Source organism: Podarcis pityusensis, assembly GCF_964106645.2.
Source record: "Podarcis pityusensis genome assembly, chromosome: 6".
Classification (NCBI taxonomy): domain Eukaryota; kingdom Metazoa; phylum Chordata; class Lepidosauria; order Squamata; family Lacertidae; genus Podarcis; species Podarcis pityusensis.
In genome coordinates, this window is record NC_138030.1 from 2,805,070 (window position 1) to 2,828,123 (window position 23,054).

General features: G+C 46.0%; 1 protein-coding gene and 1 long non-coding RNA gene across 3 annotated transcripts in view; one reads left to right on the forward strand and one right to left on the reverse strand.

The window, feature by feature from the left end:
• LOC308480269 overlaps positions 1-6,244 on the forward strand; it is a 182,441-nt gene extending 176,197 nt beyond the window's left edge. Inside the window, exons 2-3 of the long non-coding RNA XR_013987978.1 lie at positions 5,643-6,079; positions 6,160-6,244. This is a non-coding gene — a long non-coding RNA (uncharacterized lncRNA). The remainder of the gene's footprint in view (positions 1-5,642; positions 6,080-6,159) is intronic.
• The window catches only part of XKR7 (XK related 7), a 54,444-nt gene that overhangs the window by 10,251 nt on the left and 21,139 nt on the right, over positions 1-23,054 (reverse strand). Inside the window, exon 1 of one of the 2 annotated variants that reach the window (XM_081011491.1) lies at positions 3,686-4,318. The exons of the other annotated variant lie outside the window; for it this stretch is intronic. The gene's annotated coding sequence lies outside the window, so the exon portion shown is untranslated. Of the gene's footprint in view, positions 1-3,685; positions 4,319-23,054 lie in introns of those variants that run through there. 2 annotated transcript variants of the gene reach the window in all.

Genomic DNA, 23,054 nt, shown 5'->3' on the forward strand with positions numbered 1-23,054 from the left:
GACAGCTCATTGCACTGATCAAATGTGCCAGAGAAGGAGGCAGGAACAGCTGGTCTCCCAGAGCCACATGGAGCTGTAGCACTGTACTCCTCGCAGGGCCGGATGACGACAGGATCCTTGGCTCCTGCTGCCGACGACTGTGTCGACCATCTGCCCGTCAATCTGCACTTCGTGTAGGTGTTTGGGGGAGACGTAGTTCTGCTGCTACCCAAAAAAGGCTTTTCTTTTAGGTGCTTATTGCAAATACTGACACACTCGTCCCTGCTTCCACCGCACCTCTGCTGCCACGCTTTCCCTGCACCCCATCTTTCTGAAAGGTTCACCGAACCCGAAAAGGTTCCACAGAGTCAAGTGCAAATATTCTGTCGTCGTCATCACAGTGCTAAAGATTCCAGGCCAGTTCAGCAACACTCTCTCTGCAAGCAACATATTGCTTCATCTGCATGTTGCAAGTCACTGTTTGGGGTGCCGTGACAGCTGATGGGGCGAAGACCATTTCACGTATGTACGGGTTAGGCCCAGGCTATTCTAATGGAAGTGATAGCTGGACCATAAAGAAGGCTGATCGCCGAAGAATGGATGCTTTTGAATTATGGTGCTGGAGCAAGAAGCTCAAACCTGTCCATTCTGAAGGAAATCAGCACTGAGTGCTCACTGGAAGGACAGATCCTGAAGCTGAGGCTCCAATCCTTTGGCCACCTCATGAGAAGAGAAGACTCCCTGGAAAAGACCCTGATGTTGGGAAAGATGGAGGGCACAAGGAGAAGGGGACGACAGAGGACGAGATGGTGGGACAGTGTTCTCGAAGCTACCAGCATGAGTTTGACCCAACTGCAGGAGAAAGTGGAAGACAGGAGGGCCTGGTGTGCTCTGGTCCAGGGGGTCTCAAAGAGTCAGACACGACTAAACGACTAAACAACAACAACATTCTAAATGGCATTCTCCCACAAAAAGAAAAAGAGAAGTGAGATTTATACCTGATCCTGGAGCCCAGTGCAGTGCAGGGAGAGGGATCCGAAGGACCATATTATCCCAAACCTCTCATACAAATCTGCCTGAGCTCTAAGGTCTTTGGGGGAGCACTATGGTGCAGCAGCAAAAAAAGCTAATGCTATTCTAGGCTGCACCCACAGAAGTGGGCATCACATATTAGAAAGGATGTTGACAAGCTGGAACATAGGCAGAGGAGGGCAACTAAGATGATCAAGGGTCTGGAAAACCAAGCTTTATGAGGAGGATTGCTTGAGGAATTGAGTATGTTTAGCCTAGAAAAAGAGGAGACTGAGAGGAGATATGATAGCCATCTTCAGCTATCAAAAGGATCATCATGTGGAGGATGGAGAAAGCTTGTTCTCTCCTGCTCTGCAGGGTAGGACCCAAATCAACAGATTCAAGTGACAAGAAAGGAGATTCTAACTAAACACCAGGAAGAAATTTCTCAGAGTAAGAGCTGTTTAACAGTGGAAAGGACGATCTTGGGAGGTTGTGATTCTTAAGCAGAGGTTAGATGGCCAACTGTCATGTATGATCTAGTTGAGATTCCTGCATTGCAGGGGGTTGGATCAGACAGCCCTTGTTGATCCCTTCCAACTCTACGATTCTATGATAATGGCATAAGACTTCAGGGACTGCAGTCCACTTCACCAGATGCATTAAATTCTATCCTATCCTTCAGTATACCTGAAGGATTCCTATCCTTCAGTATACCTGAAGGAGCGTCTCCACCCCCATCGTTCTGCCCGGACGCTGAGGTCCAGCGCCGAGGGCCTTCTGGCGGTTCCCTCATTGCGAGAAGCAAAGCTACAGGGAACCAGGCAGAGGGCCTTCTCGGTAGTGGCGCCCGCCCTGTGGAACGCCCTCCCATCAGATGTCAAAGCGATAAATAACTACCTGACATTTAGAAGGCATCTTAAGGCAGCCCTGTTTAGGGAAGCTTTTAATCTGTGATATTTTACTGTATTTTTTGTTTCTATGGAAGCCGCCCAGAGTGGCTGGGGAAACCCAGCCAGATGGGCGGGGTACAAATAATAAATTATTATTATTATTATTATTATTATTATTATTATTATTATTATTATCCCGGCTTGCAAGTACTTATATGTATGATTTCAGGGATGCTGTAATTGTCTGTACTTTTTGGCATCCCCCCCCCCCCGACCTCATGGTTTATCATCCTCTGCCCCACCCAGAGACAGATATTTGTACTGCAGGACAGCACTGAACGCTTTTGATGAAGCAGGCTGTAATCCACAAAGGCACATCCCATAATAACTTTGAAAGTTTTTAAGGTGCCACTAGAAGACTCTCTCTCTCTCTCTCTCTCTCTCTCTCTCTCTCTCTCTCTCTCTCTCCAATAAATTAATCGGAATTCTATGCCAGCATAAGAGAAAAGAGGAAGGACTGGGGTGGAGAAGCGTGCGGGGTGGGCAGATTTTCTAAATTGTCATGATGGACACACAATGGAACATTTCAGACTGCAGGACGGGGGGAGGACGGACAGACAAACAAAAGCCGTCAGAAAACTGTAATTAAAAATCAGTGTGGGTTTTGCTCTTGACTTCAGCGAAGCGTGGATTGCAGCACATATGAAGGGGGAGGGGGGCATTTTCAAACAGGTTGAACTTTCTATTTATGCTCCAGCAAGGAACTATTTTCGTCCTGTGAATATTAAACCATGTTTTGATTGAGCTAAGGTACATTTCCAAATGAGAGCACTGGGGGAGATTTTGTTCCAGGGCATGTTTGGAATGGATTCAAGTTTTTTTTTCTTCCTGATAGCCTCATCTTCTTAACAGTTTTTCTGCCGGAGAGAGCTGACTGCTCCATGTTGCTTCACCAGTTTAGCAGGACCCCTGACTCCCCAATTCTTGCCATAAAACACCAAGGCTGTACATGAACTAAGAACATAAGAAGGGTCTGCTGGATGAGGCCAATTGCTCATTGAGTCCAGCATTCTGTCCAGCTGCCTTTGGGAAAGGAGGATCCGAGCAGGATCCGAGCACAAGAGCAACTCTCCCCTGTTGTGGTTTCCATCAGCTGGCATTCAGAAGCATCACTGTCTCCAACCATAGGTGCCAACTCCCTGGGGCCAAAGCACACACAACATTCCCCATGAAGGGGCCAGGCACCCACAAATATTTGGTCCCAGGGCCGTGCACACTGCATGGCACCCATGGCCCCGGGTACCCACAGTCGCAGGGCCAGGTTGGCACTCCTGCCTCCAACTGTGGTGGTAGAGCATAGGCATCCTGGCTAGTAGACATCAGTAGTCCTCTCCTCCTCCATGAATTTATCTAATCCTCTTTTAAAGCCACCCAGAAGGGAGTTCCATAGTCTAACAATAGAGTTCCATAGTTTAAGAAGGACTTTACAGTCATACCTCGGGTTACAGCCGCTTCAGGTTGTGTTTTTTCGGGTTACGGACCATCGAAACCTGGAAGTACCGGAATGGGTTACATCCAGGTTTTGGCGGTTGCGCATGCGCGGAAGCGCTAAATCACGCTTTGCACATGCGCGGAAGCGCTTAATCGCAACCCGCGCGTGCGCAGATACAGGTTGCGAATGCTGTGGGTTGCGCACGTACACCCCACATGGATCACGTTCGCAACCTGAGCATCCACTGTATGGTGGTACCTCGGGTTACAGACGCTTCAGGTTACAGACACCACTAATCCAGAAATAGTACCTTGGGTTAAGAACTTTGCTTCAGGATGAGAACAGAAATCGTGTGACGGTGGCGGCAGCACGGCGGCAGCGGGAGGCCCCATGGTGCTTCAGGTTAAGAACAGTTTCATGTTAAGAACGGACCTCTGGAACGAATTAAGTTCTTAACCCGAGGTCCCACCGTATTCCATTCCTCTCCAGTCTGTCCTCTCATAGCTATACAAGAGAGGCTTTTTAAAGCTTGACCCAAGGTCACTCAACCCAATGGGGTGTTGTGGCCAACAGAGTCCTCATTCCCTCTCCGCGGGGCAATCCCAGCTAGAATTTCCATTCTGGCTCTCCTTTCTGGACAGCCAAGGAGCTCCTGGCAAACAGCAGCTCTTGAATTATTCAGTTGACACTAAACTTGTCTAGCTACGAAAAGGAGAGGTGTGCATGAGCAAGGACTTGGTGCAAGGGTGTTATTAAAGGAGGGCTGGGCGCCATGGCTTAGTGGTAGACAATGAGTCTTGCAAGCAAAAGGCCCCAGATTCAATCGCTGATGATGCCTCCAGGTAGGACTCCTGCCAGAAATCCTGAATTTCCACTGCCGGTCAGTGTAGACAATATTGAGTGTGATGCAGGGTTCAAATCCGCACTCAGCAATGAAGCTCACTGGGTGACCTTGGTCCAGTTACCATCTCTCAGCCTGTCCTACCTCACAGGGTTGTTGTGAGGATGAGATGGGGAGGAGGAGAATGACCACCTTGGAAGATAAAGGTAAAGGTAAAGGTACGCCTGACCATTAGGTCCAGTCGTGGCCGACTCTGGGGTTGCGGCGCTCATCTCGCTTTACTGGCCAAGGGAGCCGGCGTACAGCTTCCGGGTCATGTGGCCAGCATGACTAAGCCGCTTCTGGCGAACCAGAGCAGCACACGGAAACGCTATTTACCTTCCCACCAGAGTGGTACCTATTTATCTACTTGCACCTTGATGTGCTTTCGAACTGCTAGGTGGGCAGGAGCTGGGACCGAGCAACGGGAGCTCACTCCGTCGCGGGGATTCGAACCTCCGACCTTCTGCTCAGCAAGCCCCAGGCTCTGTGGTTTAACCCACAGCAAGGTGATATATAAATGCAACCAACCAAACAAACAACATGGCAGCTTCCTTGGAATCTATGCCCTGGGTCTTTTGGGTCTCTTGCCTAAATCCTGTTGCCAGTGACTCTCTCTCTCTGTGTGAGCCAATCGCTAGCAGCGCACCTCAGCTGTGCGGTGAAAACACCTCTTCTTCTTCTTCTTTTAAACTCTTCAGCAAAGGCAAGTGCACTGCTGAGCTGTCGTTGTCGCGTGCTATGCAGCGCTAAAACCGCAAGTGCATGGGAAAAGCAATGGTGGTGGCCTGGCTTGCCCTCTGCTTTAAGTTATTTTTATTATCAAAGAAGAAAGGCCACCACCGGCCACCTTGTCTCAGAGTAAAATAATAATAAAACAAAACCCCTCCACCACTTGCTCAGTCTCAGGGAGCACCCGATTTGTTGTGACTTTAATTTAATTAGGGGGAGGGGTAATGATGCAATATCCACAAACGGGGGGCAAATGAAGAGAAATTGATTGCGGAGCAGGATCCAGATCGTCCGCGTGAGGAATTAATTGGGAGTAATGGTTAAATAAATTGAACTGATTCTGCGTGATCTGGGAAGCGGTGCAAATGATTCGGGAAATGTATCTAGTGTGATTTGGAGGGGGAATCAATGTGTTTGCACGCCGTGAAATGTAAATTCTACCGATTCTTTGTAAATTTGCACATATGCATATAAATTTGAATGCCTCTTGCCTGGGAACTTTTAGCTACCCACCAAAGCCACTAGGAACCCAATCCTATGCTTGCACAGTCCAGCATCACATAATACAGTGGTACCTCAGGTTAAGAACTTACGCAAGATGAATGCCTCGGAAGACGAAAAACTCGCAAGACGAAAGAGTTTTTCGTTTTTTGAGTTGCTTCACAAGACGAATTTCCCTATGGGCTTGCTTCGCAAGACGAAAACGTCTTGCAAGTTTGTTTCCTTTTTCGTAAAACCGTTAATACCCAGGGTGCATTGCTTGAAGAGGTGCAGTTGCGACTTGACTTCGAGGAGCAACTCATAGCACGCGGTGTGGTAGCCTTTTTTGAGGTTTTTGAAGACTTTGGTGATTTTTGAAGCTTTTCCAAAACTTCTTTTGCAGCCATTTGGTAAGTTAAACTTTTAAAACTTTTTTGGGGGTTTTTGGATTTTGGGTTGGGGTGTTTGGAATTCAAGGACTTGGTGTTGGGGAGGGGTTTTCAAGAATCTGGAAGCTTGTGTGTTTTTTTCTGCATTTTTATGATTTTTTGTGACCATTGGGGCACTCTGCTGTTGTTAAAAAAAAAATTTCTGGGTTTGGATTTCTGTGTGGTGGGTGGCTGGGGGGGGGGGTCAGGGAATTGTTGAGAAGGGGTTTGCAAGAATCTGGAAGCTTGTGTGTTTTCTGGGAGGTTTGGTGCTTTTGAATTTTTTGGATGTGAAGCACTGATTTTTTTATTTTTTTTTGGGTTTGCGAAGGTAGGAGCTGTGCTGCCATGGGGCCCAAGAAGACTGCTGCTGCAGAGGCTGGCAAGAGAAGAAGGAGGAGCACGACCACGAGCTGACCACCCAGGAGCTGGTCGAACTGCAGGCAGAGGCTGCGCAGGAGCAGGCCTCGCTGGAAGAGGAGGAAGCAACTGAGGAACGGCTGTCCTCCAAAGAGCTGAGGGACATTTGCCAGAAGTGGAAAGATGTGCAGGCTTTTGCACAGAGGCACCACCCTGACAAGGACCTGACACGTGACCTTGCGAACACTTTTGATACGAGGGTCATGTCGTCTTTCAGGGAGGTGCTGAAAAGGCGGATGAAGCAGCAGACCAGGGACAGGTTCTTCAGCAAGAAGCAAAGAGTGGAAGAGGAACCTTCTTCGAGTTGTCCCCCAGAGTCTTAGAAAATGTATGTATAGTACACTTTGGTGATTTTTAAATGCTTTTCTGTCATGTTTAGAAACTTAAATTATTGTTCCTTCAATTTTTGAAATGCTCTTTACAGTATGTGTGACTTTAAAGAGCACTTAATAAACTCTTTTTGTACCAAATTTGGCTTTGTTTGGACTTTTTTTGACCATAGGAACACATAAATTGATTTTCAATGCATTCCTATGGGAAACTGTGCTTCGCAAGACGAAAAATTCGCAAGACGAAAAAACTCGCAGAACGAATTAATTTCGTCTTGCGAGGCACCACTGTAATTTGTTCTGGAGTTGCGTTCTTAACCTGAAATTGTTGTTAACCTGAAGTAGCACTTTAGCTAATGGGGCCTCCTGCTGCCGCAGCAACACCGCCATCTGATTTCTGTTCTCATCCTGAAGCAAAGTTCTTAACCCGAGGTACTATTTCTGGGTTAGCGGAGTCTGTAACCTGAAGCATCTGTAACCCGAGGTACCATTGTACATACAAACAGTCTCTCCCTCTCTCTCCCTCTTTCTCGGTGTAAGGAAGGTTCCAGGTTGTAGTAGTAGTAGTAGTAGTAGTAATAATAATAATAATAATAATAATAATAATATATTATTTATACCCCACCCATCTGGCCGGGCCTCCCCAGCCACTCTGGGCGGCCTCCAACAAAATATTAAAATACAGTAATGCATCAAACATTAAAAGCTTCCCTAAACAGAGCTGCCTTCAGATGTCTTCTAAAGTCTGGTAGTTGTTTTCTCTTTGACATCTGGTGGGAGGGTGTTCCACAGGGCCTCTGCCTGGTTCCCTGTGACTTGGCTTCTCACAGTGAGGGAACTGCCAGAAGGCCCTCGGCGCAAGTCAGAAATGTCGTTTTAAGGACTTAAGCTGTGGATTTAAGGCTGTGTGGAGATAAACTTTCGAACCAAAGCATGTTTTAAGAAGAGCGTGGAATGTATAAGGGCTTTGGAATGACGCAGTTAAAAATGCCGTCGCCATATTGGGAAGTTCTGTCGGAGGACATAAGTCTGGGAGGAGAAATAGAGAAATAGAGCTGTTTTTGTATTTTGGGTGAAACTCCTCAGAGGGACTTAAGAGCGACAGTTCTGTAATTAATGATGGAAAGAGCGATGTTATCTATGAAGGCGATGATATATGGAAACCATCTCGATTTGAGGACTGGAAGAACGGAAAAATTCACACAGGATTATTATTACTGGTGTTTATGTGATGTGGAAACAGCAAGATAAGACTGGATAGAATTATGAACTCTGTTTGGACTGATTTGGACTGATTTGGACATTAACGCAGTAGCAAGATGATCAGAATCCCCCTTCGGATCTTGACATATGGGTCCCCCCAACAAAATTTAAAATTCGGCTTTGTAATTCGGAATTTATGTGATGTGATTTAATTTGATTTGATTGGCCGGTTAATTAATTTTTTTAAAAAAACAACAACAACAACAGAAGGCCCTTGGCGCTGGACCTCAGTGTCCGGGTAGAACAATGGGGATGGAGACGCTCCTTCAGGTATATTGGACCGAGGCCGAAGCCATCGATCAATCGCCCTCTCCTCCTTCATGAATTTGTCTCCTCCTCTTTTAAAGCCATCCAGTTTGGTGGCCTTCACTGCCTCTTGGGAGAGCGAGCTGCCTTGTTTCACTCTGCACTTTGTGAAGCAGAGAGAGAGGGGAGGAGGAGGAGGAGGAGAGGGAAAGAGAGCCTTGTTTCCTGCGCCCCTTCTGCACCGAAAGGGATTCCTGCCTTTGTGAAAGGGGAGAGATGATGACTGTGAAAGGAGAAGGATTAAGCAAGAGGTACAGGGGCTATAAAGCTCCCTCCTGACCTAGTAAACCTGTCACCCAAACGGATGGCTTTTATATCGGATCCATAAAACGCTCCCGGTCGACTCCATTAGCCACCGAGGGCCAGGAGAAAAACCTTATTCCAGCACTTTCGCCCCATACATCAGCTCTAAAGAGGGCTGCAGGAGCTTGTCAGCCCCACAGCTCCAAGACACCAAGGGGGCCTGCCAAACGGCCTTCTCCGAAAGAGGGTCTGGATGCCTCCGGCAAGACAGGAGTCAGCCGGGATCATTTTCCCGCCTGCCACCATAAGTCAAGGCTCCTTAGTCGGTGTGACTTGGGGGTGGTAAGCCTGACTCGCTCAATGGAAGGCTTGAATGGAGTCTGAGACAGTCTTCAGTGAGGCTTGTTGTGGAAGGCACCAGAGGATGGGCAGATAGCACCCCCCAGGGACTGGGAACGTGGTCTGTCTGTCACTGGACAAAAGGGGAATCTTTGGACCTGACCATCTGTTCGTGACAAGGATCCTATGTCCCCCCGTTTTTTATATATATATAAATTTTATTTTCAATGCAAAATTACAACAAAAATTACAAACATTGAATCCAAAATAAAACTATACAAACAAGAAGGAAAAACAGAACACAAAAGAAAGAAAACAAAAAAACACAGAAAAGCACACATCTACAAATAAAGCCATAAGTAAAGGTAAAGGGACCCCTGACCATTAGGTCCAGTTGTGGCCGACTCTGGGGTTGCGGCACTCATCTCGCTTTATTGGCCGAGGGAGCCGGCGTACAGCTTTTGGGTCATGTGGGCAGCATGCCGAAGCTGCTTCTGGCGAACCAGAGCAGCGCACGGAAACGCCGTTTCCCTTCCCGCTGGAACCTATTTATCTACTTGCACTTTGACGTGCTTTCAAACTGCTAGGTTGGCAGGAGCAGGGACCAAGCAACGGGAGCTCACCCCGTCGTGGGGATTCGAACCACCAACCTTCTGATCGGCAAATCCTAGGCTCTGTGGTTTAACCCACAGTGCCACCCACATCCCTTAAATAAAACCATATCTTCCTTCTAATCTAGTCATTACATACATATACACATATTGACTTCCTTCCTTTGTTCTAAGACCTCAAAAATTTTACTCTTTCTAAATTGTTGTGTCTAATGTAGATTAGATTTATACTTTTTACACCATTTTTCTTTCTCTTTAACCCTGCAAAGCATCATTCATTACATATCCATATGCTTACTCCAGAACAATGTTTTTTCATATACTCTTTAGCACATCCCCATTTTTACTAATTTCTGGTCCGATTGTCCCCTTATAAATGCTGTGAGTCTAGCCAGATTTATATATTCATATATTCTCTTTTGTTGTTGTTGTTGTTGTTGTTGTTTAGTCGTGTCCGACTCTTTGTGACCCCCTGGACCAGAGCACGCCAGTCTTCCACTGCCTCCCGCAGTTTGGTCAAACTCATGCTGGTAGCTTCAAGAACACTGTCCACTGTCCAACCACCTCGTCCTCTGTCGTCCCCTTCTCCTTGTGCCCTCCATCTTTCCCAACATCAGGGTCTTTTCCAGGGAGTCTTCTCTTCTCATGAGGTGGCCAAAGTCTTGGAGCCTCAGCTTCAGGATCTGTCCTTCCAGTGAGCACTCAGGGCTGATTTCCTTCAGAATGGAGAGGTTGGATCTTCTTGCAGTCCATGGGACTCTCAAGAGTCTCCTCCAGCACCAGAATTCAAAAGCATCAATTCTTCGGCCATCAGCCTTCTTTATGGTCCATCTTTCACTTCCATATATCACTACTGGGAAAACCATAGCTTTAACTATACGGACCTTTGTTGGCAAGGTGATGTTTTTTAAGATGCAGTCTAGGTTTGTCATATTTGCTTTTAATGTAACTTAAGAACGTCAGAAGACTGCAGTGCCTGGAGACAGGCAGGTCGTGCATCCATAGCAGTGACCTGAGGAGGCATGACCACTGGAATGACCACAGAGAAAAGAAACACCAAAGTGCATCTGCATCAGAACAACTGGACACCTTCATCTGCCCCAGCTGCAACAAAACATGTCTCTCCCCTATTGGTCTCTACACGATTGAGGAGGCCAGCGTCATACAACATGCTGACATGTCTCACACATGACTCTCATGCAAGTTGTGTGGCATGTGCATTTAAAAACCTGTTTTTTAAACGTCACGAGGGATTGACTGATGGTTTTATGCTACTTTCTTATTTTAGTTTTTAATTCATCCATTTGTTTTGAGTGTTCGATAAACATTGTATTTATTACTTGCTATAAGCTGCCTTGTGAGGCTTATACCATAAAAGGTGGGATATAAGTACCTTAAATAAGCAGACAGATCCCGAGCATGACAAATCCCCTCCGCCAGAGTTATCCTCGAGGGAAATTAAGTAGCAATTATGCATATAAATTGCTGCGTGTTTATGCAGCAATTTTACACGCATGGAGGGTTTGTCGCACACAACAATCTACATGTGGGATTCATCTCACACACGACTAAAGTTTGGTTTTGGCTGCATTTGGCTGACCAACACGTTTTTGTTTTACTCAGACTAGGGCTTGCCGATCAGAAGGTCGGCGGTTTGAATCCCCGCGACGGGGTGAGCTCCCGTTGCTCGGTCCCTGCTCCTGCCAACCTAGCAGTACGAAAGCACGTCAAAGTGCAAGTAGATAAATAGGTACCGCTAGGGCGGGAAGGCAAATGGCGTTTCCGTGCTCTGCTCTGGTTCGCCAGAAGCGGCTTAGTCATGCTGGCCACATGACCTGGAAAAACTGTCTGCGGACAAACGTTGGCTCCCTCGGCCAGTAAAACGAGATGAGCACTGTAATCCCAGAGTCATTCCCAACTGGACTTAACTGTCAAGGGTCCTTTACCTTTTTTTCAAGGCATAAGCATGGATCTGCAGCCCTACCAGAGAGTAAGTGATACTTTCTTCCAAGAAAGTAGGCACACACTTGAGTTGCAAATTTTAATCTGTAAAGATGCATATCGTAATCTGCGTATCCAAAAGGATCAAAGAAACAAGGCGATAAACAGAGAGGCTTAATTTGCTATTAGTTTTTTGTGTGTGCCTGTTAGGAACTAGAACTGAAATAAGAACTAGAGGAGGAAGGCTTGAAGGAAAGCTATCTGTCATTGTTGTACCAGTCATCTCCTCCCATACAACTAATTAAATACAGGGATTTATATCCCACCCTTCAAATACATTCTCAGGGTGTCCCAGGAACAATGAAAACACTAGTATAGATTAAAAGAATCTTAAAAAAAACCCTGTAAATATCTCATGGCGACAAAACTGCTTAGATTAAAAGGAGTAATAGGCTAAAATTATCTTCACGTGGCACCCAAGTAGCACCCAGGTAAGGTTTCAGACAGGCCTCTCTGCAGGAGAGCATTTCACTTGCAAGGGTGCCACCACAGATGAGGCCATGTTCCTAGTATAACAGCTGCTGCTGCTACATTTTTAAAGACTGGTTTCCCCCTGTCCTCAGCATGGTGTAGTGACCTGACTTTTTTCTCTGGTTCATGAGAACGGACTTGTCTTGCTCGTGTTGCATTGTGGGAAACAGTCCCCCTGTAACCTCGAAATCACTTGTGACTCTGGGAACCTAAAAGCTGACATCCTGGCTTCAGAGATAACTGACCCCCCAATAAGAAAGGGCACAAAATCCATCATTTTCTGCCCCTTTAAGGATGCGTCTTCTTCAAGCAAACAGAGGTACGAGTTGACGATCTAATGATTGACATGGTAAAAAAATGCCCGTTCTCCCGCCATTCTCCCATAAATGAACATATTTTGCACCTTTCACAGGAGACAGAGGGGAGGCCTCGGAAGACCCCCGGATCACCTATATTACCTTTCAAACAAATCCTTTCAAACTCCTCTTGGTCCATTTCCACTCATATTTTATATTGGAACCTACGAGATCCCAAAGCACATTTAAGGTGGAGTTTCGGAACAGGTACACTCTGCTCCAACAGAGCTCAACCCACTCTACATCATTGTCAATGATCATAGAACTGGAGGGTATCAGGTTGGCAAAGGGCGATAGAAGCAGAATCGATGTCAGGAATGCTAAAAAAGACGTGTTATTTATGGAAATTATATCCCACCTTTTCCCCGCCAACAAGCTCAAGGGGGTGTGTGGTTCTCTTCCCATTTAATCCGCAAAACAACCCCATGAGGTTGGTTAGGCTGAAAGGCTGCGACTGGCCCTCAAGGTCACCCCCAGTGAGTTGGGATTTGAACCCTGATCTCCCAGCTCCTAGCCCAACACTCTAACCATTATACCACACTGCCTTTCACGGTATTGCTAGGTCCTTTTCTCTTTCCTGACAATCAACTACTTTCCATTGTGACTCCTGAGCATCCGATAGAAAAATGGTCCGCAGTGGATGCCCTTGCATGACATCTCACCCAACTGAGGACATCTCAGCAACAGAAGAGCCACATAGCAGCTGGGGAATGTGGAGCGGAAAGGGGAGGCAGCAAAAGGCAGAGGGGGGGGAAAAGCCTCCCCCCTAGAGTCAGGGCGCAGAAAAGGACCAGCAAGGCAGGTTCAAAACCACCGCGGGGTCAAGTGCGGCCGAGGCAGCCTGGAAGCCCTGCTCTTGAGCTGTCAGCCGGTGCTCTGGACGGCTGCATTACCAAGGACACTGACATGTGACAGACACTGTTAATCCCAGACTTCAAATATTCAGAGAGAAAAGGTTGGGGGGGGAGGGAGGAGAGAGAGATTGAGGATTTAATGGGCTTTGGACAGTTTCCCAGGCATTCAAATATGTCCAGAACGCTGCAGCGGCGCAATGCTCTAGGAAGCAGCTGGATGAGATGCGCCAAGGGCATGCCCGTCGCCACCAAGGAAGATGCAAAGCTCAACAGCTGCTTTTCAAGGCGCAGGTTACGTTGGGGAAGCACAGAGGTAATGGCTTGGGGAGGAGGCAGCCTCCCTCCATCCCAGGCGGGCCTTCTGGTCTGCAAGGGGGTCATCTAGAGCTGGCGCTGAGTCCTATAAAGGCCGAGCCCCCCTTTTAAGCTCCCCATCTCACCCCCATAAAGGCATGAACCCCCACAACATAAGGAAGGACCTCTGCTACCAAACCTCAGAGGAAGAGGTGGCAGGAGATGTTCCTGCAGGCCATACAGGACTTTCCAGGCATTCATCACCCCTTTGATTTGGGCTCAGTAGCAAACTGGAAGTCAGTGCTGAGGAAGAAGAAGAAGAAGAAGAAGAAGAAGAAGAAGAAGAAGAAGAAGAAGAAGAAGAAGAAGAGTTTGGACTTGATATTCCGCCTTTCACTCCCTTTAAGGAGTCTCAAAGCGGCTAAAATTCTCCTTTCCCTTCCTCCCCCACAACAAACACTCTGTGAGGTGAGTGGGGCTGAGAGACTTCAAAGAAGTGTGACTGGCCCAAGGTCACCCAGCAGCTGCATGTGGAGGAGCAAGGAATCGAACCTGGTTCACCAGAGTCTACTGCTCTTAACCACTATACCGCACTGACTCTCTGGAGCAAAATAGCTGCAGCTTGACCTTTTCTTCAACAGGAACTCACCGGAACTCAGTTCTGGCACCTCTCAGGTGGGTGCCATTGCTATTACAAGAGAACAAGGGAGGTGTTCATGGTGAATTCCAGCACCTATTTTTCCATAGAAACAGCACTGCCTGTAACATGCGCTGTGCAGCCGGCTCTAGCTAAGAGGGAGGCTGCAGCATAATGCACAATATGCCATGAACAGTCTTCAAGGGCTGCCCTGTGTAGAGGTCATGGCGGTAATCTAATCAGGAGGTCAGGGATACATAAAAGACAGAGGCAATGGGAGCTGCCAGCTGCAGCAGCTCCGGCATGATTCCCAATTTCTGTTGGTGGCAGATCTTTGTAGATTCCACCACCTCTTGAAGGAGTCTGTGCCACTGTCAAACAACTCTTGCCGTCAGAAAGTTCTTCCTGATGTTTAGTCAGAATCTCATTTCTTGTAACTTGAAGCCATTGGTTTCGGTCCTCTCCTTCGGGTCAGCAGAAAACAAGTCTGCTGCATATTCCATGTGACAACCCTTTAGATATTTGAATATGGCTATCATTATCTTAAAAAGCAGAGACATCACCTTGCCGACAAAAGGTCCGTATAGTAAAAGCTATGGTTTCCCCAGTAGTGGTGTATGGAAGTGAGAGCTGGACCATAAAGAAGGCTGATCGCTGAAGAATGGATGCTTTTGAATTCTGGTGCTAAAGGAGACTCTAGAGAGTCCCATGGACTGCAAGAAGATCCAACCTCTCCATTCTGAAGGAAATCAGTCCTGAGTGCTCACTGGAAGGACAGATCCTGAAGCTGAGGCTCCAAGACTTTGGCCAACTCATGAGAAGAGAAGACTCCCTGGAAAAGACCCTGATGTTGGGAAAGATGGAGGGCACAAGGAGAAGGGGATGACAGAGGAGGAGATGGTTGGATAGTGTTCTTGAAGCTACCAGCATGAGTTTGACCAAACTGCAGTGGAAGACAGGAGTGCCTGGCATGCTCTGGTCCAGGGGGTCACAAAGAGTCGGACACGACTAAACAACTAAACAACAACAACAACATAATTATCTCCTCCCAGCCTCCTCTTCTCCAGGCTAAACATCCCCAACTCCCTCAACTGCTCCTCATCAGGCTTGGTTTCCAGACGCTTGATCATCTTGGTCGCCCTCCCCTGCACACCTTCCAGGTTATCAGTATCCTTCTTAAATTGTGCTGCCCAGAACTGGACACAGGCCTCCAGGTGGGGTCTGACTGCTTACTGCTTAATTGGAACAAATGTCAATCCACAGAAAACCAAAAGGAAAATTTGTCCCCCTTCTGAACCAGTCCTAAAATAGCTCCTGAACAGGCTTTGCTTTCCCAGGAACTGTGTTGTGGATGGTCCACTCAAACTTCTTTTGTTCCTTTGCTTACCTACCCCTGCATAATAATTTTCCCAGTTGGCTCTCCATCTCCAAGCAGTGCACTTCCGGCTTTCTCTGTGTGCTTATTTTGCTTTCTTCTGTTTGGCACTCGTATAAAAATTACAATTCAACGATATAGGAGCTAAATGTGTGTGTGTGTGTCACTCATTTGTTTTGATTGGTTGTGATGGCTCCAATCACAGCTTTATTTTCTGCCTTTAATAATACGCTTTGGAAAGGTCCCAGCTCCTTTTGTATTTGTCAAACGATTGTCTGTTCATCCAGTTTTCTGATTATCCGGTTTTCTGATTCTCTGGCTCCCCGTCTTGAGTGGGCAGGACTGAAGGTGGAGACAGCAAGAAAAGTGCTGTCCTATTGATTATAGGAGGAACGAACAGGAAAACATGGCCTGGAAAACCCAGGAACAAATTGAAAAAGAAGAGACATGGCCTTAAGGGAAACTATGACACTGGGCTCTGATCTGCAGAGCCATATAATGGCATGTGCTAACTGCAGAGTACCTAACAGAAGCAGAAGACATCAAGAAGAGGTGGCAAGAATACACAGAGGAATTATACCAGAAAGATATGGAAGGCTTGTATACCCCAGGTAGTGTGGTTGCTGACCTTGAGCCAGACATCCTGGAGAGTGAAGTCAAATGGGCCTTAGAAAGCACTGCAAGCTATGGTTTTCCCAGTAGTGATGTATGGAAGTGAGAGCTGGACCATAAAGAAGGCTGATCGCCGAAGAATTGATGCTTTTGAATTCTGGTGCTGGAGGAGACTCTTGAGAGTCCCATGGACCGCAAGAAGATCAAACCTCTCCATTCTGAAGGAAATCAGCCGAGTGCTCACTGGAAGGACAGATCGTGAAGCTGAGGCTCCAATAGTTTGGCCACCTCATGAGAAGAGAAGACTCCCTGGAAAAGACCCTGATGTTGGGAAAGATGGAGGGCACAAGGAGAAGGGGACAACAGAGGATGAGATGGTTGGATAGTGTTCTCGAAGCTACCAGCATGAGTTTGACCAAACTGCGGGAGGCAGTGGGAGACAGAAGTGCCTGGCATGCTCTGGTCCAGGGGGTCACGAAGAGTCGGACACGACTAAACGACTAAACAACAACAACAGCAACAACAACTGCAGAGTATTCTGTGCAAACTCTGCCAGATATTTCTCCCTCTCCAGCTCTTTCTCACACACGACTCCAGCCTTTTCTTCCGGCTTCAGAATGGCTTTTAGCAAGAGATTCGTGCAGCAAGTGAAAGGTGTTTTCTCCCCAAGCACAAAAGGGACGCCTTGCAAGCAGCCCATAATAACCCCTTTGATTTCCCCCTCCCCGCTTTAATAAGCCAACTTTCAGTCACCCCCCTCCCACCCCTTTCTCTCTTTTCCTGAGATGGTTTCAAGTCTCTCCTGCTGTGAGCCGCGAAAGGGCCCAGCGAGTGTTGACAAGTGAACAGGGCCCGTCTTGTCAGCAAATAATGTGATTTTAATAGTCACATTTCCAGCGTCATTATGTCCCAATTACTGCCATGTGGAGGTCTGGAAACCCAGTGGCCAGTTTCTCTGGCTTTAGCAGATAGGTTGTAGCAGGTGGGGGAACCAACCCTTAAGATTTAATACAGAGTTTGGCTCAAGCTGCTAAATTTAGCAGCTGGCGTAACCTGCAGCTTCATGTGACCTTTCAATGCCCAAGCTATGCCCTGGAGCATGTGAAATATTAATAAAGTGCCTGGAATCATGCACAGAGCACATCTTCCTAACCACAGGCAGCCTCTCCTATCTAGGCCACTTCCAGACTGTTGTGATTTTCGGGTAGCATTTGCTGAGGGTTTTTTTTTTTTGGAAAAGTTGAAAGTTTTCCAGTTTTTTTGGATTGATCCAGGACAAAATGCCGCCTTCTGGAAAATTCTGCCTGGATGTTAATTCCGCCTTTGGAATCCCGGTAATGTCTGGGAAAATCTGGACGTATGGCAGCCCCCGATTCAGTCACTTGTGGACAGGAGTTGTTGGTTCAAAAAATCTGGTGGGCATCAGGCTGGAGAATGCTGACCTAAGATCACCGAGACTGCAGTGAGAGTCCAAATCGCACAGAAGTGTTTTTTAAAAGGTGATGCTGCTCAGGTCTGGAGTGGATCAGGCTGAGTCTCCACTTACAAATGCCATCTCCAACTTCTCGAAAGATTTCATCAACAGTGTCTTGGAAAAATCTTACACATCACTAGGGAAGACATGTGAACTAATATCAGTTTACCGGATGAAGCAAAGATCACCAGCCCTTGAGATACTTGAAGATGGCTGTCATATCACCACTCAGGGGAGAGTGGAAAGGGACTGTAGCCTTATTGGAGTTCACCGATTGGGTCTGCGTTGCTCCGGGACAGGAGGAAGGAAGTCAAATGACACCGAGGTTGATTCCAAGAAAGAGTTTATTCTGCTCTCCGGACAGCAGAAGGCACTTGCGTGGTGAGTCAACAGCAAGTCCAAAGAAATGAGGTTTCATGCAATATATATATCCTCCAGGCACTCTCTCCCTCCTTCCCCAGGAATCCAACCATGTCAGCCTATGTACGCAGGTTGACATCACATATGTTCTTGCTTTGGTATTCTTAACCATAAAAGGGAATTCCTTCCTGTACTTCTGACCATAAAAGGATCTTCCTCTTCCTACTCTTATCTTGGAGGAAGAGGTCATCATCTCCGAGAACACGCTTCTGGCGTTGTTCCCGGACTTAGGTCTGTGCGTCTTTTGTGGTCAGGACATAAGATAAGGCACTGACGTGTCTTCTCTGTTCTACTGGTGCAGTCAGGGTCATCCCTGCTGTCACAAACTGATAAAGGAGAGGGCTCTGAGCACAGCCGGGTTTTTGTTTATATATTGACTCAGAGCTCAAGTTAATGGATTTTAGCTAAGGAAAAATAGGGATTTTGGTGCAGTTTCAAACTGCCTGCACAGTCAGTTTTGGGTTTGGGAAACCCATTCCTTCATGTATACAAAGCCCATTTTGTGAATGCGCAAGGATTCTGCCCTGGCTTCCATACTACTTCATAAGTGCCTATTCAGATAATAAATGTTGCCAAGTCAGCTCATGAGTCATGTAAGAAGGACAACAATGTCTGCTACGAGATGAAACATTCTTAAGAGTGGACTTTTTTCATTTAAAAAAGGGGGAATGGTCCCTTTGTTGACACAGCTGCTTTCAGAAGCCAGCGCAAGTTCGGTTCTTGCAGATTAAGTGGACCCAGTGATACAGCAGGTGGTGGAAAGACTCTTAAAAATGGGATAGGTTTGCATTGTGTGTGTGCACGCAGAACAGGGACACAGACCACACTTTCCAGACAGAAGGTTATCTACCTAACTCTTCCTGGATCTATGTTTTATTACTTTCTATATCCCTTGTAAAAAGGTCTTTGGTGTGTGGTCTGTTGGTAAATAGCATTGGTCAGTAAAAGCCTTTGATGTATGGCCGCTCGTAGCTGAACCTGTACTGGCCCTAACAACACAGATCTATAAAATATCCAGTTTGGGGGCACTGCAGTCAGAAGTTCGGCGCAGACTGCTGGCTGCAGTGCTGTGCATCGAAGGCTACCTGGGGGTGACTTCGCCACTTCTCCAGGGCTCCTGAGTGGCAGATTGAAGTGCTGCTTGGTAATGTACAGGTGAAACTCAGAAAATTAGAATATCATGGAAAAGTTCATTTATTTCAGTAATTCAACTTAAAAGGTGAAACTAATATATAAGATAGACTCATGACATGCAAAGCAAGATATGTCAAGCCTTTATTTGTTATAATTGTGATATTATAGCGTACAGCTGATGAAAACCCCAAATTAACAATATCAGAAGATTAGAATATTAAATGAAATCAGCCACACAAGGACTGCAAATAGAGCAATATTGGACCTCTGAGAAGTAGTGCCACAGGCTGATAGCATCCATGCCACGCCGCATTGAGGCAGTAATTGATGCGAAAGGGGCCCAAACCAAGTACTGAGTACATATGCATGCTTCTACTTCTCAGAGGTCCAATATTGCTCTATTTGCAATCCTTGTTTTGCTGATTTCATATAATATTCTAATTTTCTGAGATTGTTAATTTGGGGTTTTCATCACCTGCACGCCATGATCATCACAGTTATAACAAATAAAGCCTTGACATATCTCGCGTTGCATGTCATGAGTCTATCTCATATATTAGTTTCACCTTTTAAGTTGAATTACTGAAATAAACGAACTTTTCCACGATATTCTAATTTTCAGAGTTTCACCTGTATATTTTACCTGCTGTTCAGAATAAAATCTGTAATCTTCTCATCCACTTGCATTTGTCTTGCTTCTGAATCTAATTTTAAAAGAACCACCTTACATTTGGCAAGACAGAACAACCCTGTGAGGTAGGTTAGACTGTGAGACTGTGACTGGCCAGGGCCCTCCAGAGAAACTTCAAGGCCCAGTGGGGTTTCAAACCCTGGCCTCTCCCAAGTCCTAGTCCGATCTCCCAACTGTTTCACCGCACTGACTCGCCAACGTCTTACAGGATCAGATAGCCTACAAGGGAAAATATCTGGACCCTAGACCAGCCTTTGCCAACCTGGTGCCCTCCAGGTGCCTGTGATAGCCCCTCAAGAAGGTCTAAGATCAAGAGCCCTCTCCCCTCCTGTAGTTTCCAGCACAGGTTTCCAGTTGTGGAGGCAGAGCTTAATCATGCTAGCTTTGTTGTTGTTGTTGTTTAGTTGTTTAATCATGTCCAACTCTTCGTGACCCCCTGGCCCAGAGCACGCCAGGCACTCCTGTCTTCCACTGCCTCCCGCATTTTGGTCAAACTCATGCTGGTAGCTTCGAGAACACCGTCCAACCATCTCGTCCTCTGTCGTCCCCTTCTCCTTGTGCCCTCCATCTTTCCCAACATCAGGGTCTTTTCCAGGGAGTCTTCTCTTCTCATGAGGTGGCCAAAGTATTGGAGCCTCAGCTTCACGATCTGTCCTTCCAGTGAGCACTCAGGGCTGATTTCCTTCAGAATGGAGAGGTTTGATCTTCTTGCAGTCCATGGGACTCTCAAGAGTCTCCTCCAGCACCAGAATTCAAAAGCATCCATTCTTCGGCAATCAGCCTTCTTGATGATCCAGCTCTTACTTCCATATATCACTACTGGGAAAACCATAGCTTTAACAATACGGACCTTTGTTGGCAAGGTGATGTCTCTGCTTTTTATTTTTATTTTTATAAGATATTTATTAAGATTTTTTAAAATATTACAATAATAATGAAAAAAATAACAAAAATACAAAATAAAAATAGTTAAAAACACACAGATTTTCCATTACTTATTTTCCTTTGACTTATTTCCCGGACCTCCTCATACCTCCCTTTTTTGTATTCCACTTCAATCTGTTGGTTCAGCAAATCCTTTAAAAGTAATAATATTAGATTTTTACCTATCTATAACCCTTTTTTCATATTCCCTTAAAGCATTACAGCTGGAAACCACTTAATTACTATCCAACATCATTCTAACATTCATTAATTTTACAATATTTCTGTAGATAATTTTTGAATTTCTTCCAATCTTCTTCCACCGACTCTTCTCCCTGGTCTCGGATTCTGCCAGTCATTTCTGCCAGTTCCATATAGTCCATCAGCTTCATCTGCCATTCTTCCACAGTGGGTAAATCTTGTGTCTTCCAATACTTTGCAATGAGTATTCTTGCTGCTGTTGTGGCATACATAAAAAAAGTTCTGTCCTTCTTTTGCTTTTTAAGATGCTGTCTAGGTTTCATAGTGGTCCTTCATGGATCACTGCCTTGTCGTGACGAAGGGGCTTGAACAACTCAGAGAAGCTATGAGCTATGCCGTGCAGGGCCACCCAAGATGGACAGGTCATAGTGGAGAGTTTTGAGTAAACGTGATCCACCTGGAGCAGGAACCGGCAAGCCACTTCAGTATCGCTGCCCAGAAAACTCCATGGACAAAGACAACAGGCATGCTAGCTAGTAGCCACCAATAGCCATCCCTCAATGAATTTGGCTAATCTTTTAATGTTGGAGACCATCCCTGCCTCCTGTGGAGGTTAGTTCCACAGTTTAAGAAGAAGGACTTTATTTTATTCATCCTGAATCTTCCAACAAGAAAGTTGGGAAGGAGAGAAATAATAAAAGGAGCCCCTAGCGGAAATCTGCACGTGGTCTCTCAGTTTGGTCTCTGACACATCACAGATCTAACAAGTAGCTAGCTCTCTCTCTCTCTCTCTCTCTCTCTCGCTCTCTCTCTCTCTCTCTCTCTCTCTCCTTTCCCACCCCAATTCTGTTTTAATTGCAGGGAACAAATCTTCTCTCTTTCAGGTGCCCAGCTTGCATCTGAAGAAGATTTCATCGCCCATCAGCTCACCAGAAAGGGAAGCGGATCCCTATTTTGCTATGTGTTTGATCCCACGGTTTGCGTTTCAATCCAAAATAACACTGCCACCCCCAGTATTAATAATAATAATAATAATAATAATAATAATAATAATAATAAATTACTATTTATATATAAAATATATATAAAATTATTTGTAATAAAATTTATTATTTATTATTTATATGCCACCCATCTGGCTGGGCTTCCCCAGCCACTCTGGGTGGCTTCCAACAAAATATTAAAATACAGTCATGCATCAAATATTAAAAGCTTCCCGAAATAATAATAATAAGCTGACAGGGCAACAGTAGATTGTGCAGGATGATGAAGGCCACTTCAGCTCCATGAACAATAAGGAATCAAATGCATTCTCTCTCTCTCTCTCTCTCTCTCTCTCTCTCTCTCTCTCTCTCAAAAACAAACAAAAAGAAACCCTTTAAAAAGTATTTAATTCTCCAAAGCTGATGATCAAACAGAATCCCACAGAGAAGACCCTTGCCGCTAATTGCTGCCTCCATATTAAGGATGGTGGTTGGGGTGGCAGAGGCTAAGGAGCTTAATTATAACAATTAACATAAAGGCTGAAGGTATAATACAGATAAGGCGAATGCTTTCCCTGGAATAAACAGTGGGGTCATCAGACGCTGGTTCTTTTAAAAAAATTGCAGCGCTGGTGACCACTGTTGCTTGTTGGCTTAGCCACTGCGGCCTTAGCTAGCTTATGACTTCTTTGTTGGTGCAATGCTCCTGAATTTAAAACTGAACTGCTGCAAGGGAAGTAAAAGCTACTCTCTATTCTGCCTTTGTCACAGCTGGAAGGGACCCCGAGGGTCATCTAGTCCAACCCCGTGGAATGCAGGAGGCTCAGGATAGTTCAAGACAAATGGCCATCCAAGCTCTGCTTAAAAACCTCCAAGGAAGGGGAGGCCTCCATTTTCTGAGGGTGTCTCTTCCACCGTCAAACTGCTCTGGCCATCAGAAAGTCCTTCATGATGTTCTGTCACAATCTCCTTTCTTGTAAGTTGAATCCATTGGTTCGGATTTTAACCTCAAGAGCAGAAGAAAACAAACTTTCTCCATCTTCCATGTGGCAGCTCTTTAGATATTATTATTATTATTATTATTATTATTATTATTATTATTACAGTGGTACCTCGGGTTACATACGCTTCAGGTTACAGACTCCGCTAACTCAGAAATAGTACCTAGGGTTAAGAACTTTGCTTCAGGATGAGAACAGAAATTGTGTTCCGGCGGCGCGG